Source organism: Astatotilapia calliptera, chromosome 2 (genome assembly GCF_900246225.1).
Source record: "Astatotilapia calliptera chromosome 2, fAstCal1.2, whole genome shotgun sequence".
In the NCBI taxonomy this organism is placed as follows: domain Eukaryota; kingdom Metazoa; phylum Chordata; class Actinopteri; order Cichliformes; family Cichlidae; genus Astatotilapia; species Astatotilapia calliptera.
Window position 1 is genome coordinate 19,815,463 of NC_039303.1, and position 15,852 is coordinate 19,831,314.

The 15,852-nt window shown below is 41.0% G+C and overlaps 1 protein-coding gene across 4 annotated transcripts in view; it reads left to right on the forward strand.

Annotated features, from left to right (window-relative positions):
* Positions 1-15,852, forward strand: part of il1rapl2 (interleukin 1 receptor accessory protein-like 2) — a 470,217-nt gene that overhangs the window by 357,038 nt on the left and 97,327 nt on the right. The window lies entirely within an intron of this gene.

The window sequence follows — 15,852 nt, forward strand, 5'->3', positions numbered from 1 at the left end:
CCTTCACATCCTTTGGTTTCTATCACTTCTGCAGCTGTTGTCATTGCTAATGTATTTGCTTAGATTTTGTGTTTAAAATATTGCATTTTTCTATTTGGTGATGTTTTTAAGCTGCAGCATGTTTGACCTCTCAGGCTCACCAGAGAATTCTGGTAGAAAGAAAAAACAAAGTCATGACCTAAAAACATTTTTCAGTGGCACTAACCCCTCTATACAATATTGATACATCACAACTTTCATTAAAACTGAATAACGTGTAGCACTGCTTGAATAAAAATAAATGCTACAGACACATTTATATACACAATAAAAGTTGCCTGGTTGCTGTAGCTAAAGACTAAAAGACAAAGTTATTTAAATCCTCTCTACACTAGTGTCATTGATTTTCATAGATAATGGTATTCATTCTCCTGGTCTGCCCAGGTGGCATCAATAGTGACTTAACAATATTCAGCTTTTATATTCAGATCAATACATCCTAATCACCAACATTGATTTTACATGCTGAATATGTATGTCAGTGAAATGTGCCCCTTGTCACTTTCTGTTTGTTGTCCATTTGTTCCCTGTGCATGTGGAACACACAGAAGATTATACCAGATCAACACATGAGCATTTCTTGGTATGGATGTGGGAGGCATGATACTGGGGTAGGACACACATTCTAAGTGTTAAGTGTGTTTACATTGTTCTTTGGTACCCAGTCTTGTGTGTGGTGCGAACAAAAAACCCTCTGTAATAACTTTGGATGGTGAACAAACATAAGTTAGAATAAATCAAGAAATGTCAGGGTTCAGATTCCCAGTCATAGAAAGTCCTCTGACGGGATAGAACCGCGACTATGTGTCTCTGTTAGGCAGCACCTACATGTTATCTCCCAAACTGCTCGTCCACCTCCTGCCTCAGTCGCCCTCTCGGGCTCGCAGCTTATGTACCAAACCTGAGGAAGACGTTAAACTGAGCTGGATTAAAATGACTTGTGTTCAAATCACAAATGCATTGTGAGTCATCAGGATTCTGCATTTACGAGCTTATCAAGCTTGTTTTTTATTTTTCCATTTGAAAGACACAAACTGAAGATTTATATAATTTTTTGTAAATGATGACATATGTGTGCACGTGATGTACGTAGACGTATAGTTAAAGGTTAGGTATGACCTCTCTGCTGACAAAATATGTGAGTGAGAGACAGAGAAAAGGAGATTTTGTCACTGTCTGGACCCCACTCACCACTCTCACTGTTCATTGGCTCTCTCCCCTCCTGTTAATGTCTATGTGTATAAAAATGAAAAATGCATTAATGGCTGAATACGGCCTAGAGAGTGACAGTGCATTGACTGATGACGGAATGAACAAGCTCATTATTAAAGGTCTTATCACCCCTCTGCAGATGCACTTACACACATGCGCACACACACACATGCGCTCACACAGAGTGTGAGAGAGAGACCTCAGTTGTTCAATGTCATGAATGCGTTTGTCATCATAATCAACACTTTGGCCTAAAATCACCTTTTTGAAAAGTTTTAAAAGGACCTTTTGTAGATCAGTGTTGTCCAAAGTACAAAAGCTCAGATGTGATTTCTCTGTAAACATGTAGAGACACACATAATGGTGCGAGTGGTGCAGTGTTGGCGCTGCTAGTTTAAGTGAAAAAGACGTGGAAAGACAGTCGAGGAAGTCATCTTAATGACTGAATGTTGAAAAAATAAATCTGCTTGATGTATTTTCATCAGCTGTAATACAAACAAACAAACAATCATACGTTCATCTGCGATTATCAGAATCATCATTCAGGGTGTTACATTTTCGAACACCATCATGCTTTCCCAGTTTACAGAAAGATGAATCTGCCAGCTCATACCAAACCTTCATGACAAACTTTATAGTCAGAGGCTGTTTATCTGTTTTTAAGGTGGTTACATCCTCATATCCCTTAAACATTCATGATGTTGTGATTATATAACCTGTAGGTAACTCAGAGTCATGTAGAAAATGGCAATTTAGATATTTATCTAATTACCAGGAAAATGGACACAGTCTAACAAGGTGCATGGATACAACACTAATGCAGCAGATATGAGAATAATTCTGCTCCATTTAAATTCAGACCTTCACATAGTTTTTCCAATTATTAATAATCAGTATTGACTGGTAATTATATATAACAGCTGGGGGAACTGCTTCCATAACAGTAATGGTATTAGCCAGACTCATTCATTATGATGCGCATAAAGTATAAATAAATATATCCAAATGCAGCTTAGTCTGTTTTTTTTTTCTTACCAAGCAGAGGGACCAAGCTAGACTTGACCCAAAATGCAATAGAAAATTTTACATTTTTAATACATTTTGAAGCAGTTACAGTAATGAAAATACATCAAAGGTGTCACTTTAGCTCATCGTGCTATTTATCCCCCCCCCCCCCCCCCCCCCTCCCTTTTTTTTTATTTTTACCACGATTAACCAGATTGGACCAAAGATGTACGATGTAAATGTCTAAAATATAATATATTAGTTTTCTTTTTAATTTGTACCATCCTGAATGTTTTCAGCAAACACATATTGCCAGCCAGACACCAGATGATCAATTTTGCACATCCTTAAAGTTCATGTTAGTGTCATTATTTAACTAGGGTAATGTTACTGATTGTCATTTTGTTAGCTAATGCTACAACTATTTCTATAGTGAAATCAGAAAACAGGAATATAAAAGTAAGAATTTATAATAATGGAAAATGGAAAAGCTTTAGGGCGCCGGCCCTTTGAGATGCCTGCACTAGACTTACCGCTCAATCTTTATCCCCACCCTCACCTGCTATCACGATCTTTGGGCAGTGGCTGCTCCTCCCTTAAAGAGGCTGAGGAGTTCAGCCACATGTTTTTAAAGAAATGGAAAACTTTGTTACTGATAGCAAAGCAAATAGTAAAATCCTCCCTTTTTATGCTTCCCTTAACTTTATTTTATCGAGCTACCTTCCACCAACCGATTTCTGATTTCCTTATATAAACTGTTCAGTCATTATGTTCTTTTATTTTCTTCTACTTAATCGATTGCTACTTGACTTGCTTTTATTGTGTGAAAATAATTCAAGAAGCTGATGCTTTACTTTCCACTTCGGCATCTTGACGGTTATTCAACCTGTTTAATACGAGCCATTGTGAGAGATTGAAAGCACTTTAGCGTACAGATAGCAGAAAGATAATTAGCTTAATCTCCATGGGTGGCTGAGTCCCCTTCAGCCACTATGATGGAAATAGTGTGCGTTCCCATCCATGCTGTCGGTGGGACCAGCGGCAGTTAGGTAACAGTCCCTTAACTGATTTGAATCAACTAATTAGAATCACTAACTACACTTCCTCCCTCCCTCTCTCTATCACACACAGATACACATGTCTGTGTTTCAAACTGGAGCTGCAGCAGCCAGCTGTGCTCGTCGATAGCTTCTCGTTATTCATATGCCGCTTATTATCTGTTTTAGTGTTCAGCTCTAAGTCATCGCGATTCTTTCTCTTTCAATAATTGTCTTATATTTCCTGCTCTCGCAGTTCTTAGGTATCATTTTTTGCAACTAGCCACAAGAGATCAAAAATCTCTGGGGGTCACAGTCTAATGGGTCTTCGTTGTGATCCTCAGAAGAGAATTTTACCTTCGACTGAGACTCATCGGCAGGCTTCAGTCACAGTTCCTGCATTAACGCCTGTTACAATTACATTTTAAATAAAAGGATGTATTTCATGGTATTTCTGTGATGTGTTAGTGAAAATGTGAATTTTTTTTTTTTTTTTTTGCCTGTCCCGTTTGGCTCTTTTGCCATCAGAATTGTTGTCTAAAGGCAAAGAAAGATGCCCAACGGATTTACTTTACCAAACTGACCATCCCAGCCTTGCCGTAATGGTCCATTTGATTCACCTTTTATTGTTTATTTTATTTTCACTTACTGAATACAGGACAGACTTGACTGGGGGAAAGAAGGGGAGAAAGAAAGAGGGAAAGAGAAACAGCTGAGAAGAGGGACGGGGGAGAAGGGCAAAAGACAAAAACCAACAGAACGGGCAGAGAAAAAAAAATGCATATATCAATCACCTGGATCACCTGCTGAGAAAGAAAAAAGAAAGCAAGCAGAAGAGAACAAGAGTAATAGAATAAACAACATCACAATGATATATGGGAATATGACAGTAAATACTAAATGTTAAACATTATTGTGCAGCACATCAGATCAACAGAACACAGTGTGCTTTGAGGTAGGAGCCAAAAAGGGTGTAGTTTGTGGGTGTGATCACCCGTGTGTACACCTGTGAGCATGGACGCGCTTGTTTTTTGTTTTTTAAAAGGTTCCTTCATGTAATGATCTGCTAGAGGGTGTGGGGGGGCCACAGCCCCGTCCTCCAGGTCATGAAGCAGGTATGGAGGAGATCAAAATGTGAATATAAGTTTTAAAGTTCCCTGAAAAGGTTTTGTAAAAAGTCGTTTTTACAGTTCACTGTATGTTTTTGTGTCGGGTGGCAATTCTAACACTGCAAAACAAACTATTTGAATAAACTGGAATTGAAATGAAATGTTCAATTTCCTTTCTGCAAAATGCAAAAGACAAAACGCCTAACCAGTCAGTTTTATAAGATGGAGAAAAGTAAAGTGACACTCTCTACACTTTCTGCCAGTTAAAACTGTTCACCTCGTACCTGTCATATCCAAGCTCGTCTGTGTTTTTCTTTTCATCTGCAAACCTCTCTCTCCCCTCCAGAGCCCTTCATTTTTAATATATGCCTTTAATCATTCAGCTCAATGTGCAGCGTTAAGGGAGAGCGTTTGTTTCCTCCATCAGGGTGTCCCTCCAGTGTGGCACTGCTCCTGAGCAGATGGTATCTGTGATAAGGACCTACAATGAATATGCATCCCTCACCTCGGCACTTGCACCGGGGTCACATTAAAGCCCATCGATCTCACACACACACTTGCTTTACACTGCGTCCTCCACCTTCGGGCCCGTTCCAAAGAGTGCTTGTTGCGTCAGAAATTGGCCTCGGCATATTTCACACAGCAGCAGATCATCACACTGACATTACAATAAAGCTAAACTGCCTGAGAGTCAGTTTTCTGTTACTACAAGGCTTTTTTTCCCCTTGCTACTGATGATGATTCACGCTTCACATTTTCTTGGAAGATCTTAAAAAGGTCTAAGAATGTGTATGTTTGGAACAACACTTAAAGCAGTGCAACACACTTAAGCAAACCAGATAGTTTGTTTATAAAAACATGTTTTTTATTTAGCCGTCCCTCTGATATACCGTAATTCCCGGACTACAGAGCGCACCTGATTAAAAGCCGCATGCTCTAATTTTAGAAAGAAAATCAATTTTGTACTTGTACAAGGCCGCACCGGATTTTAAGCCGTATGCGTTTCACTTGTAATATGAGATATTTACACAGAAATATTACACGTGAGGAATTTTAACGTTTAATTTAATCCGTAAGGTAACATAAACATGGTAACATAAACGTTATGGTAACATACAAAAATACATACTGCAAATGCTTCTTTTCCTCGAACAGCAGCTGTAACACGGCTTCCTGTAAGTATACGTACGTATCAGTAACACACAAATTACGTTGCTTATGGTTTTTTTACGTAACAGTGCACAAACAACATTACAACTCTTAACAACCGGTAAAAATATATACCGTGCACAAAAAAATGCATTAGCCGCACGCAAGTATAAGCCGCAGTGTTCACAGTGTGGGAAAGAAGTAGCGGCTTATGACCCGAAAACTACAGTAGTCATTTCAAATCCCGTCCATCCTGGTCAGTCTGTTGCTTTAGATCAGGGCTGTCCAACTCCAGCCTCTGACTGACCAATTGATATATGTCCTCTTCGTCTCAGCCACCTCTCTCAGCACTCCTGTCTGCTTTCTTCATCTCATTTTTCTTTACTAACCTCTGTATTTGGAAAAAAAAGCCTATCCTTCCTCATTCCACCACCAAGTCCCATCTTCTTGGCGCTGTCCCTCACCAAACTATGAACTAGTTACCGGTATCTGGAATCTCTTCTCTACCACCAGGAGCCTGATTCAACTCTGTGCAGCATTCTTTCATCTTCAACTAACACCATTTAATCCTTGCAGCTTTCTCAATTTACCAGTCATAGTCCCTACATTAACATTTAACGTCCCTACTCTCACCTCTGCTTTCCTGGCTTTCCTTCATTCCTGCTGCTTCTGAACACCCTGTCATAGAACCACGGCCGACCCGGCGGCATTTCCATGCTTTCCAGGGTCTTTTATTCTTTCCAGTTGCTGTACAAACACTCGACTGCAGCTTTGCAGCTCCCAGCCAGGCACATACCACCAACAACAACCACCATTCAGGAGCTGGCTCACCCTTTAAGCCGGTGAGGCGTGATTGCGGATGCCGCGAAAAAAACTGATCTGAGTAACTCTGAATGCTACCAGTCAGGCTGCTCTGAGTATTTCACAAACTGCTGATCTGCTGGGATTTTCCAACACAACTATCTCTCGGGTTTATAGAGAATGATTCGAGGAAGAGAGAAACAGATATAGAAAAGAGAAGTGAACAGCAAAGAAAATGCCTTGAGGATTTTAGAGGTCAGTAGAGAATAACCAGACTGCTTTGAACTGACAGGAAAGCGACATTAACTCAAATAACCACCGATTACATCCAATGAATGCAGACACGCATCAGATGTCTCAATTTCTACTGAAACATTCTTGTGGTAGGGTCAGACTTGGATCCATCCGTCCTCGTATCAATGGTTCACGCTGCTGCTGCTTGTAATAGTGTGGGGGATATTTTCTTGGTACACTTGGCTCCTTAGTACCAACTGAACATCTTTTTAATGGCACAGCCTGCTCGGGTATTGTTGCTAATCATGTCCATCCCTTTATGAGACAGTGTGCCCATTTTTAAGGTGTTTTCTATCAGGATAACACAACAACAGCAACTGTGTGATCCTGATACGTCAATTCAGACCAAAATCTTTGAGTAATGTTACCCACACTTGTAGTTTAATTTATGCAACAAAGTATTATGGGAGTTCTAAAGGATAAAGGGGTCCAACCCACTTCTAGCAACGTCTGTCTAATGAAGTGTCCAGTGACTGTACATCAACTGTTTCTGCTGACTGACTAAGGCAACTCTTTATCAAATCTAACTGATTGTAAAGTTAAAGATTTTAAACACCAGTAAGTACGTTTTCTCTTTGGTACGGTAACCTCGAGTTTTGGCAGCTCGTAATGAAAACACCAGCGTCAGTACGTCATTATGAATCTGATGTCTTTGTTTGTGTTGAATATCTCTGTCAAATGAACAAACTTGCAAACATTGCTGACGTATATTGACATCATTTCTGAAAGGTACCAGCTGACTCACAAGTCGCTCTCAAAGTATCCCAGCATAAAATGAATATGCATGTGTGACTCATGTACACACAGACACACTAGCAAATAAATAAATGCTCATGCATGGAAATTCACACTCATTTTTCACTAACATGTTCACACACCCACACAAGCTTATTTGCATATCAGTGGGTACGTTCGTGTCTGGCCTACATTCACAACAGTAACGCTGAATGCAAAGCTTACACGCATATATGAACACACAAGTGCACGCACTCTCTTTCTCGCTGAAAGTGTTCACTCCATCCACTGAGACAACACAGATAATTCACAGATAAACATGCATACATTTGCTGCAGTTGTGCACAGGTGGCACTTTTATTTTTACTTGGTTTATAATTATTTTCACGCACGTCTCTGGAGCAACCCCAGCCTGTCCTTCTCTGGCAAACCTCTCCAGATCCTCCAGATTTAACTGCCTTCTAGCGAGGACCCTGGTCTTTGGTTCACCCGACAGATTTTAAAGTCAGGACGTTGTGCAGGCCAGTCAGCAACGCTCACTTTGAACTTCTGGAGGTCTTTCTTCACCAGGACGTGTGTTTTGGGTCATTGTCATGTAAGACGACAAAGCTATGTGCCACGCCCAGTTTTGCTGCTGACCGCTTTTGGTTTTCTTTCAGAATCTTCACACATCCTTCATGGTTTCTTCCACCTTGATGAGATTCCCAGTTCCAGACACACTGAAGTGTCCCCACAGCATAATGCTCCCACCACCGTGCTTCCCTGTGGTCTCTCTCCTCCTGCTTTCTCCAAACATCTTAGTTTAGTGTTATCTGACCAAAGGACACTTTGAGTGGGCGACCGTGGCTCAGGGGTTGGGAATCGCATCTGTAACTGGAAGGTCGCCGGTTCGATCCCTGGGCTCTCTGTCCTGGTCGTTGTGTCCTTGGGCAAGACACTTTACCCTACTTGCCTACTGGTGTTGGCCAGAGGGGCCGATGGCGCGATATGGCAGCCTCGCTTCTGTCAGTCTGCCCCAGGGCAGCTGTGGCTACAACTGTAGCTGCCTCCACCAGTGTGTGAATGCGAGAGTGAATGAATAGTGGTATTGTAAAGCGCTTTGGGTGCCTTGAAAAGCACTATATAAATCCACTCCATTATTATTATTATTATTAGAATCTTTCTCCAGGTTGTTCTTAGTGTACTTCACACATGTTTGTTGTGATTGTAGAGCTCTTGTTCATCCCTGTTGTTGTTTTTATGGTACTCTACTCCAGTCTGGCTCTAAGACATTTTTCTTGGTCTGCAGCATCACAGTCATTCCTGTGCACAGTTCTAGTGACTGTTATCTTTGATACTACAGTTCCTGACTTGGCTAAGTTAATCTCTTGTGTCTAAGCAGTTGTTCCAAGCTCTTTAGAAACGTCTCTAACTATTGGTCTTCGAAATCTTTCTCGTCCTACCTCAGTCAGGCGTGTTCTGTCCTGGGGGTCTCTCTTTGAATTTCTTAATGATACTTCTCACTCCATTTCTTGGCATTTGGAAACATTGTGATAACTTTGTATACAAATAATTGATGATCCCCAAAGAAAACTCATCCTTAGAACATCTACTGGCCTTTAATCCTTTTCTGCTTTATATTTCACAGGGGCTAATAATTTAATCCTCAACCGTGCTTTTGAAATGAAGTGGAAGAGAAGTACAAGAAGTATGTCTGTGTCCCTCTTTGTAAAGCTTTGCTAACATTTGATTAAAAAACATTCCAGTAATGTTTCACTTTACTTTGAATAGGGCATGACATACATCCTCGATGTATCCACACCCAGCATAAATGTCTCCCGTGTCTCTGCCCATTCCCTGCTTGGACATTTTACAATTTCCCAAAAGGTCAAATCAATTTGATATACAGAATGTAGAATCTGATTATGCACACTTAACAGCACAAAATGTGCGCCTTTTTTTCTGTTGCCTTTTGAGAAGAGGAGGAATGACACAGTGGATCGGTCCACAGCAAGCGCTTTGGCTGAGATTACATTAACAGTCATTCACAGCCAGTTAATATACAGTCAACCAGGCCAAAGGTAGACAAAAGCTTCCTTTTGTCTACCTTCTGGCCTGAACATATGATAATTCATTATTTGATGTTTCTGAGCATTTACCGCCCAGAGAATATTTAATGAGGAATGAAAATCACACATTTATTGGATCTCAAATCTTTAGTTTTGAGAATCACCGAATGTAAACCTAGTATGCATGCAAGAACAGGGTGCCTTTTTTCAACCAGTTGGTTTCAGTTTTTTTCTTATTCTTTTTCTTTGCAGAAGAAAAAAAACAACATTACTGTGGACATGAACATTCAAAAGGTCAAAAATCAAGCAACCCTTGAAATGCTGAAGTCATTCCATTTGCAGTCCCAAATATTACGGGCGAGGCAGCAGGAATAATGATCATTATGTTGAGAAAATGGCACTGATTTGTAATATTGTTTTTAATGCTAACAGGAGAGCTATGTCTCAAAAATTTCAAATTCGAGTAGAAGTTCACATTAGGTTTGATGACATAAACAGTTTTTCTTCCATCCAAGATTCAAGCTGAAGGAAAGCAATGGTTTAATCTATGTGAGCACCTGCAGAGCTAAAATGATCAGAGCTGGGTGATTCTTATTGACAGACATGTTGCTCAAATTACTTGGAAATGCTCTAAAGTTTCTGACCCTCAGGCACAGTAATATATGACAACAGGGATGTGCACGCATTTACAGCTTCCTTGAATTGAACAAAAATGCCAAAGTTTATACAGCATCCTCTGTAAAAACTGCACTAAAATAAACGTTGTCTACTTTATGTGGGGTCTAGCACGTGATTATTACTGTGCCCTGCTGAATGTGCCACACTGCAGTGAACTGTGTAACTATAAAAGGTCTAAGTAAAGAATCATTTTCAATTCAGTCCAATTTTATTTATACAGCACCAAATCACAACAACAGTCGCCTTGAGGTGCTTCATATTGTAAGGTCGACCCTACAGTAATACATACAGAGAAAAACAACAATCATATGACCCCCTATGAGCAAGCTCTTTGGTGACAGTGGGAAGGAAAAACTCCCTTTTAACAGGAAGAAACCTCCAGCAGTCAGTAGTACATTTTCCATCCATCCATCCATTCGCTTCCGCTTATCCTTTTCAGGGTCGCGGGGGGTGCTGGAGCCCATCCCAGCTGTCATAGGGCGAGAGGCAGGGTACACCCTGGACAGGTCGCCAGTCTGTCGCAGGGCCAACACACAGGGACAGACAACCATTTGCGCTCACATTCATTCGCACCTAGTGACAATTGGATTATCCAATTAACCTATCCCCACAAGCTGCATGTCTTTGGACGGTGGGAGGAAGCCGGAGTACCCGGAGGGAACCCACACAAACACGGGGAGAACAAGCAAACTCCACACAGAAAGACCCCGGCCTGATGTTGGAATTGAACTCAGGACCTTCTTGCTGTGCGGCAACAGTGCTAACCACCATGCCACCGTGCTGCCTACTTTCTTTAAGTCACAACACACAGGGCTCTAGACTAACTTTTTGCCATGGTTGCACTGGTGCGCCTAAAAATAAAATTTAGGCGCACCAGCACAAAATTTAGGCGTACAAGCACAAAAGTTAGGCGTACCCAAATTTTTAAACTGCATTACTTAACACCGCAGTTTTACATGTTCACGTTTTTTTTGATTTGTAAATGATTAACTAACAACCTTTCAAAATGATTAACTTGACACCCCCTTTGCTGCCCAAATTAACAGCAGCTCCATCAGCCCCCATAGCAGTGATTTTATCCAACCAGTTACTGCACTGGTCCCCAAGAGCAGCAAATGCTTTCTTTGAGGCAGCATAAATTCCTAAACAAATTTAAAAAAAAAATACCATTTACTTATCAGATCAAGAGTTTACAATGCAGTCTTTTTCAGTTTGAGTTTCTATATTCATGTATTATTGCTATGTTTAATTTTCAATGATAAGAACATGCTAGATATGGTTAATTCAGTAACACGACGTAATATTATTAATCATATACATAGGCTACGTGACATGACATGGCTTACCTTGGGCATGGGCATGCTGGACCTCAATGTATCCAATCAGTATATTCGCTGGTCTTCCTTTTTGCAAGATACGAGCGTACACAATGACACATTCTTTTGTGGCGATGTCTGTGTCTCCATCGATCAGGAAGGCCATGTATGTACTGTTCGCAATTTCCACTGACGTCTTTTTTTTCAGTGTGTCAGCGATTACGCCTATAAACTGGGCGCACGCAACATCATTGCTGTATGTGGGGTTTATGTCCAAGCCATTTTTCCTGTGAAGAGTTATTTCTGACTTGAACTTAGTAAACGGAACTTCTTCTTTTGCAATATTGTAGGCGATGTTAAACTTAATGATCATCTCGGCCTCCTCCGATGACCTGTTTACTCCTGCCTGCCGCTGAAAGGCAGTGGGGAGCGGGGACATTTTGGCAGAGCATTTATCGCGGCATATAATGTGTCTTCTCGATGCTGTATGCTTTTTCAGCGTTTCAATTCGAAACGTATTAGCACCAGTGACAAATGCTGTGTTGCCGGCCATGGTCTTTCCACACTCGCGACAATAAATGCAGTGCATCATATTGTCAGCTTGGCTGTATCTTAGCCAGGGAAACTGGTCAAGCCACTCGATTCGAAATCTATACATTTTCTGACTTTTACTTTCAGTGGACTCCGGCTGGGAGTCGATCGTATGTGGCTCATTTTCTGATGCCGTCTCCGGACCAGTGTTTGACAAAAACGGAGAGGTTGATGGCTCCGTGTCAGAGCGCTGGCTCAGAATTTTGGACTGATCAGGCCTTAACTTAACGAAAAAGTTATCAATTGTTCTTTTCATATTTTCTCAATACCAACTTCATACACTTCTGACCTGGGCTACTCACTCTTCTCTATCTGCCCGCACTTTCAAACGTAAACACAAGTAGGTCTGCAGGAATATCTGGACCACGGCCAATCACAGAGGTCCCCGCCTCTGAGTATCTCTGATTGGTTTAGAACACGACATGGGCATAATGTGTGCCTGTTGTTGAACACACGGAGACTTTCAGGGTTGCTGAAACTTTTTTTCCGAGAAAATACTTGGTTGCACCGGTGCAACCAAGTATTTTTTATTAGTCGCACCATGGAGAAATTTGGTCGCATTTGCGACCAAATTGGTCGCACTCTAGAGCCCTGACACATTTTGGGGTCAAGTTGAAAGGAAGGCAGATGTAAAAGTGAGGTCAGAGGTCAAATGCGATGCAGTGCGGTATTTTGAATCTTTATATGGTACATTCAACGTGTCGATAATACACACCACACATGTAAGAGTCGTGGTTTCTAAGTTTAAGGGTTTTTGGCAGTTTTTGACTGATAAATCATTAAGTCGGCCTTGAAAACCTCAAAGGATGTTCAGTCAAAACTTGTCAACTTCCCGTGCTTACAGACAGAAGGACATGCAAATATGACCACAAACATAATCTCCTTGGTGGAGGAAAAAAGAAGAAGAATTAGTTGTAGGTATGTCAGCAGTTAAACCACACCATGTGTCTAACTTCTAGAGCAGTCCTAATGAAAACAGGCAGCAATTTGTGCAATCAGCAGAGTCACCTCACAGCATGCAGACTCTGGGTTTGAACCTCCTAACCCCCCGGCCATTGGTAGTGCCTGCAGGGCTTGCCTCTGTTTCCTACCACAACCCAAACAGATGCGTGTCAGGTTCAGTGGTGAGTCTAAATTGGTTATGGTTGTGAATAAAAGGACAATTAAGCGTATAGAATAAAGTGCTTTATGAATACATGAGTCAAATTAGACCAAATGTGGCTAAAAAGCTCTTTGAGTTATCAGTAAGTGTGAGGTAGATGGCAAACCATTTCACGCCACTTATTCCACAATCAGTTTTCACCCAGTAGATCAAATTGCTGCTGTCCTCCATCGTCAAACTCAGACTGAAAAGTGTTGGAATTCAATTTTCTATCTTTGATTGTTGTTCAGCCCCAGTCCTGTTCTCAACAACCTCATTTCCAGCAGCAACTGTTTTTAGTTTTGATAAACCAAATGTTTGCTACTACTTCTCGCTGATGACTGAAATTTACATTTATTTTCTACACAGTACAGCCAAAAAAACAAATCCCAAGCATATTCATTCAGCAGGTCCTCTTTGCTTTCATTTTCTGGTATTTTCAGTCTCCATTTGTGTCCTCACACCTCTCCATTTCATCATCGATTTAAACAATAACACAACCGAAAAGCAGCGAGTTACAATGAATTGTGGAAACACAGTGTTGTTGTTCTGTCCTATGAATTTTTTATGCGTTCATCGCTTCTTAGATGGTAAAGAAGTACAAAAACAAAGACTGAAATTAGCCATTGTGAATCACTGCTGCGGGGTGGCGCCGTCCTAGCACGCACGTAAGCACCGACAAAACACACCCTCTGCATCACTGGTGTCCTGTAATTTTCGACACAAGCAACCATTTTCAAAAGTTCAGCGATCTCTAATTCCTGCTGCTGCCTTTCTATGAGCCTGGCTGATACACGTAAACAGCAACCCCATCATTAACATCTATTTGAAGCAGACCTTTGATTTTAATTCAAGTTAGCGCAGACTCAGAACACTCACAAACACAATTTTTAGTCTTTTTCATAGAGAATTGACACATGCATGTACTGTTGATTTTCTAACCACATGACACATGGAAGCAAAGTACAAACTCAAAATGGGAGATTATGGAAATATTATATTCAAAAGGACAGTTTACCGCACATAAAGATATATAGACGATTAAAACATGGATACAGCACCATTGTTTTTTCACAAAGGGACACATGAGCTCCCAAATGAAATTGTGAGCCATGAAATTTGAAACACAGTAAGCCAGAAAGACTTACAACTGTAAATGGGGGAGGATCTGTGCAGCGGTCGTATAGATGTGTATAGCGAAATTATGGGAAGATTGTGAAAGAGGAGAGGAAAGTAAAAGAGGAGTGGAGCACAGAAGAGAGGAGAACAAGAGTAGGTCTAGGTGAAGGGTTGTCTCATTAATCTTAAAAGGGCACAGCGGCACCTTCAGAATGCAAATGAAACTATCAGTCTTGTCACAGAAACACGAGGATGGAGCGATGGAGAGATTGACAGTGTTACTGAGGGGAAAGGAAGAAGTAGAGAAAGAAAAGAAAGAAGAAAAAGAGATGGAAAGAGAAACCTGTGTTGAGTGCTTCTGCCATGCTGCAAAAGTCACATAAAGAGCATTTAATCCAACGTGGGAAACTATCTGTTTCCTAAAAGTCAAAGTAATTAAGGCGTCGTAGGTGAGAGAGTGCTTTTCGACTCTATATTTACTCCTGATATTAAGCCTCAGCTTTGTTCTTGCGCTTGTTTGTGTCTAATGGATGCTGAAAAAAATGTATCAAATGAACCAAGTGTTGATTTTCGCACATAACACTTGCGATCTTTATTTTTATGCTCGAGCAAATCTCGCACCACCAAACATTTGGCAATAAAATAAAGTTGGATAAAGCTAGAAAAGAACCAAACCACTATAATCTAAAAAATATATATCGCTCTGCTGTAATGCACGTGTGCATATGATCATATGGATTAAAATCTACGTTTGTTTGGCTTCATGCAGGATTGTAACCCCACACTTCCTGGTAGAAGTTCAGTGATGTGCTTGTGATATTGTACCATTGTGCCTAATCGCCTATGCAGCACCAGATCTGGTCTGAAAGACACGTAATTGGCCAAAGTCTCTTGTCATGGCCTAGATTTTGTAAAGCTTAAAAACAGAGCTCACAGGTGGTGCAGGAGTCTGGTCTCCTCTGAGGCTGTTTGAATTACAATCTGCTGAACAGCTCTTAAATGTAAGAAGCTTTAATAGCTCTACAACCCAGCTGACTGATGGTTGATGTTAATTCTCACCTCCTCCTGTATGACAGGGCATTTTATGCAAGACACTGAACCCTGAATTGTTTCCAGTATAAGCCAAGACTTTGAATAGTAACTCATTTTTAATGATCACAATATGAGTTAATCAGCTGGTGCTTAGTTAACTCCGGAAACCACCTTCATGTGCTCAGACACAGAATAAATTACGTGTGGAATAGGACAGGCTTTTAAGGGAGGACAGCAGTATTGAGGATTGTTAGACACTGGGAGGTGGTGAGGGGGGGAAGGTGTCGGGCAGCACGGCGCGCTGGCTTTTCAGAGTCAGTGAGGTAAAATGGGAAGGTGGTAGGAGTGGAAGCAGAGAGCGCTGCTGGTCATCAGAGGACAAAGGCAGTTCATCAACAGGTTCACCTGCACAGGGACAAGAAGGAATCATTAGGTGAGAAAAGTTGTGTTGTGAGCTGTCTCTGTGACTGAGGCAGCATCTAGTTGGTGTGACAGCTGGGTAGCTCCATTCTCTTTATATTTGGCTTTGTGATACTGCAGGCCGTT